Here is a 5,533-nt window from a genome sequence, read left to right as displayed (position 1 = left end):
TGTGTGTGTGTGTGTGTGTGTGTGTGTGTGTGTGTGTGTGTGTGTGTTTGGGGGGGGGAACAAGGATGTTCAAGTTGGCTAGCTGATGCAGACCACTAAGTTTAGGGCAGTGGGAGAGACAAAGATAATAAATTGATAAGGGCATACATTTCCAGGCAGGAGGTGTCTGTTCCCAGCAATTGTAGCAGTGTGTGTATCTTTTAGATTCGAGGGTCTCAGGAGTGGGCTGGTAATGTGACCCCTTCAGGAGCAAAGGCAGGTAGGAAAGAGAATCCAGGTTAGTGCTCAGAGCTAAGCCAGGAGGAACAAAGGGGAGCCAGGAGGGGCTTGTAGGGTGACACAGCTCCTGGGCTAGAACGGCAGCACATTTTTAAAACCACACAAAACAGGTATATTCTCCTGAGTACTCCAAAGCTCAGGAAAAAGTACAAGTTCATCTAGAAGAGTATGAGGCAAACTTGAACCCTACTGGAAATTCCTCACAGTATCTCTCCTTCAGTCTCTGGGCTGAGTTTCATGTGGACATTGTCATAAGAGTAATACGAACATTGTTTAATTACCTCCAACTTTCTGCCATGGATAATCTCTCTTCTACAGTCAATGACACTATCATGTGACCTTCTTTAAAGTACTGCTGGAAAGACTAGAGAGGTGATTCAAGAGTAAAGTGCACTTGAAGCACTTACAGAGGATCTTGGCTTTTCATTTCTAACCTCAGCTCTGCTCTCACATTTATTTACGTTAGGTTGCATCCAGGATAGGCAGGGCTTCCTAAGCACCAGATCCAAAAAATGCATGAAAGGGCACAAAAGTTTTAGAAGTGTCATTGAAGTTGTATAATAAGTTAGGATTGTTTTTAGAACAAGGCCAAAGTTGGAAAGGCATTGATACTTCAAGTCCCATCTGATATTTAATGTATTCAATGTTAAAAATAAACAGTCAGTTATAGCAAAGGCCTTCAATATCGACAGACACAGGTAGACAAGGGATGCTAAACTTGTCCTTATCCATGTCTGGGATTTGCTCAGAAAGCAAGATCCCAGGGCGCTGAGCATCACTTATTTTGCCCCTGTCTAATGAGGGATTTGAGAAGGAAAAGCAAGGCCTGTGTGACAGAAGTCAGTCCCCAGCCAGGCCACAGCTTGGGACTTTGAGACAGTGAAAACAAGTCAGGAGATGCGGTAAGCTCAGTACACAGACACTTGGTTAGTTGTTCCTTTTCTCACCTCACATCCTTCCTCTCAAAATAATTAAACCCTAATTAAGCTGGAAATAACTTCTGAGCAAAACAGATGCTGTAACTGTGGGAGAGAGGGAAGCTGTACTTCGGGGACTGAGGCCCTTCAGTGGCCTTCCTTTCCCCTGACACTGTGACAACATTGAACCTGAAGTTTGAAATACCTGATGGCATCCAAGAGCCCCACAGATCCAAACAGTACAAATATGACCTGGCAAGTGTCACCTATTCAGAGCTGCTCCAGACCTTGTCTATACCACAGAGGTCCAGGTGAGTACATGGAGGTAAGAACTTCATCCCTCAGAGGTGCCACAGAGAGTTTCATTAAAGTTTAAATCTCTCTCTGACAAAGTTAGGGAAGAATTGAGAGGCTCTGTGAGCCTTGGTTCCTCCATTTCCTTCCAACCCTGACAAGGCTAGTCCCTAGGTTTAGAGAGATAGAAGAGACAAGTTCCTGGAGATACAAAAATGGGACAGAAATACTGAGGCATTGCTATCCATCCTCAGGCTGGAGTCAGGACAGAGCTCTGGGTGGGTCTTTGTCTGAGGTTACCTCCTCATTTTTTTTAAGGAATCAGTAAGATAAAGATTTTCAGAGGTCTATCAAAAACTTGAGACATTAAGGAAACACTCCTGCAACATCGGCAGTGGAGAGACTGAGACAATAAATGTTTTTCAAGGTTTACATAGGGAAACTCTGTCTCAAAAATAACATGACAAAACAAAAACAAACCAAAATCAGTGTCCAACTACACCAGCACTGTGACTTCAACAGTGTCACAGATGTTTGTAAAGTTTATACTCTTCACTTTTGCACATTTCCAGTCTTCATTGATTAGAACATGTTTTCTTTTACAATAACTTTATAACTCCCAATGTGAAGGCTTTCCTTCTGTATCCATCCTTAAAATGTATCCATTCTATCACAGGATATCATACACATTGTATGCATAGCTGGAATGGAGAGCTGTAAACCACTAAGAGTTACAGTTATTATCGTTACAGTCTTGAGAATTCCTGCTCTAAGGATCCAGGCTGTGAAGTAGCACATCCTGAAACAGCTCATCTTAATTTTAGCTCAGCACTAAGTAGCAAAAAGTAATAATCCCATTTTGTTTTGTTTGCTTCCTTCTTTCTCTTTTAGAAAACCAGGGTGGATAGTTGCAACCTACCTCAGCCTCTTGAAGGTTAGACCTAAACAAGGATCATCCATCTATCCAAATAGATGTACATCTTGTCTTCTAAATTAATTTCCTATAGCAGTTCCCAAGATAACATGGAAGACGAGTCACTTCTCCCTCCTATGACAGTCGAATTCAGTAAAAGGAATTGTGTATTAGAACATCAGAATCTGCTCTCAAATATGATTTGAAGTGTGAAAAACAGAGGAGAAGACTAGAAAAGTAGGAATCCCTAGGAAAGCAAACATTAAACAAACATAACACTGTTAATATTTTCTATCAGAACCTGGACTGAACTGATAGCAGGGGATTTTTACAGATTCCAGTCACTGACTGAACACTTAATTTTTATGCTAAATATGTTAATGAACACTGATGTGCTTGGTTTTAATATCTGGAGCATATTTCATTATGTTCAGATATTTAGAATGGTATTGTGATTTCTAGGAAGCACTGAAACAGGCAGTGCTTACTTCTTTGTCAGAGGAGCAGTTGAAAGGCAATGACTGACATTTCCAGAATGAGGAGGCCACCTGAACCCAATGCTGTAAACAAAGTGAAGGTCATGTAGGTCACCTGTGAGATCATCAAGACCCAGACATTTAAATAATCCTGTGAGTTTAGCAGGAAGGAGAGCAGAGAACAGAGGCACTCTAAGTACTCAGAACACACAAATCCATGGAGCCACTGAAGCATCTGGACTCCTCTTATTTTAGAAAAGGTGCCCAAAGTTTACCATAAATCCTTAAGAAATAAGAATATGAAGAATAACATCCTGCCAAGGTCTAAGCTCTGGATTTACCTGGGATGGATGTAGAACAATGCAACCTGCCTGATAAACAGGTTAGAGGAAAAGCAGGCTCAGAGCCAAGTGTCACGACTGCTGTTCAAAAGGCCCCAAAGAGACAAATGCAGACATGAGATCTTAAATGTTGGAGTCTCTGTTCACAGCAGTAAAGTCCAAGTTACTGTGTTGCCGAAGCTGACGCTGAGGACTCATAACTCAAAACTTCATTCATCTTATGGCAGCATATGGCATGTCCTTAGTCCAATTTTCCTGTTCACCTCATAGTCACTCTCTGATCCAGAGCTGCTCCTTGCTCCCTTAGATGCCCTGAGATTACTCACTGGAGTGACAGATGCCAGACCCTCTTCTCCTAGAAAGCACCACAGGGTTCTGCTAGATACCCATCCTGGCTGCAACCAGATGTAGTATAAGTTTTTCAACATATTTTTGATGATTCATCTTTAACTGCAGGGTCCTATCTGGAAAAATCATTCAATTTGACCTCATACTCTGGAATACGTTTAAAAAATAACTTGTGAAAATTTATATAGAGTGAAATCACAGAATGGTCAGTATAAAAAATTTAAATATTATGATGTAGAAATTGGTATTAAAAGCAAAATGCAAATCTAGAAATTGTTATACCTGACCAAAATGAAAATAAGAAAGAAGCCTCAAACATTGGGAATTTGATGGCCAATATGATAAAATACAGCAGGAAACAGAAAGAAATTTTGATTAGAGAAACTTGGAGTGCAATTCAGCGATGCTGAGAGTTAACAAGGATAATTTAGGCACACAGATAGACAGACATACAGACAGACAGACAGACAGACAGACAGACAGACACATACAGAATATGCATGCATACACACACTTGAACAAGTTAAGTATAATCATAGAACATAACTCCTTTAAAACTTTTGAATAACTGTTAACAGATTCACCTCTGAGAGAACACACAATAACTCAGAGTCTACAGAAAACTGGGGAGATTCATAGACCTCACCTGCAACATTACATCACCTACCACTGCCTCTTGAAAAGTAGAAAATGCTGTTATGCAGGCCGTGCTGTTCAGATCCATGTCTAGCATTACTATTGCTTTCTGGAAAAAAAGTCTTTCCATCCTGGATAGACAATTTTTTTTAACCTAGAAAGTAAAAATGGTTTTAAAGTTTATTAACAAAATGGTTTTCCTCTCTTCGACAGTGGTTGGCACTCTGGGGAACATGTCTGTTTCTGTGAATTATATGTTCAATTGATAGGGAAGCCCTGAGAAGAAACCCATACACCTTATTCTCAGCCACTTGGCTTTTACAAACATCATAATCCTTCTTACAAAAGGACTGCCTAAGACAATAGTAGCTTTTGGTTTGAGAAACTTCCTAGGTGACATAGGCTGTAAGATCATTGTTTACCTGGAGAGGGTGGCCTGTGGCCTCTCCCTCTGCACCAGCAGTCTCCTCACTGTGGTCCAGGCCATCATCATCAGTCCCAGAGCATCTGGGTGGAGCAGGCTCAGGCCAAAGTCTGCATGGCACATCCTTCCATTCTTCTCATCTTTTTGGATACTCAGTGCTTTAATAAGTATGAACTTAATCCATTCCATCACAAGTACAAGTCTGAATATATCACAGCTTAAAAATGGTTACAACTATTGTTATTTTACACTAGAAAGTCAGAAAATAAAATGGATTGGTCTTCTTCTCATGGTCCTGAGAGATGCAGTGTGTCAGGGTGCCATGGGAGGGGCCAGTGGCTACATGGTATTTCTTCTTCACAAGCATCACCAGCATGTCCTCTACCTTCAGAACTCCAAGCTTCTCTACAGAACTCCCCCTGAGCTGAGAGCTGCTCAAAGTGTCCTCCTTATGATGCTCTGTTTTGTTTTCTTCTACTGGTCAGATTGTGCCTTTTCTCTAATTTTAAGTATCTCCTCAAGGGATAATACCTGGATGGTAAATACTCGAGAACTTCTGACCCTTGGTTATGCAACTTTTAGCCCCCTAGTGCTGATTCACAGGTATGGACTTCTGGATGAATGTTGGCATGCTCAGATGATGAATCTTGGCATGCTCAGATGGAGAAATTGAGAAAATATGTCTCTCAATTATATGTTCAATAAGGAAGAAAAAAAACTCTCAGTTCTGCAATATTTTGGATAAGGCAAAATTCTACAAAGACATTTAAGCAACTATTTATTCTCAGATACTTTTCCTGGTCAATCATGCCTTGAGCTGAAAATTAATTATAAAATAACTCTGTAATCTTAGCAAATTACAGAAATATAGAAACCTCATTCTCCATTTTGCTGCTATTTCAAAG

At 40.6% G+C, this 5,533-nt stretch overlaps 1 pseudogene; it reads left to right on the top strand.

Moving 5' to 3' along the window:
- The first annotated feature begins 4,371 nt into the window (after positions 1 to 4,371).
- On the top strand, positions 4,372 to 5,333 carry LOC114628271 (annotated as a pseudogene).
- Positions 5,334 to 5,533: the final 200 nt, after the last annotated feature.

This window comes from Grammomys surdaster, unplaced genomic scaffold, assembly GCF_004785775.1.
Source record: "Grammomys surdaster isolate TR1022 unplaced genomic scaffold, NIH_TR_1.0 267, whole genome shotgun sequence".
NCBI lineage: Eukaryota > Metazoa > Chordata > Mammalia > Rodentia > Muridae > Grammomys > Grammomys surdaster.
The sequence above is the reverse complement of the archived record's forward strand: the minus strand, read 5'-3'. Positions and strand labels throughout refer to the sequence as shown.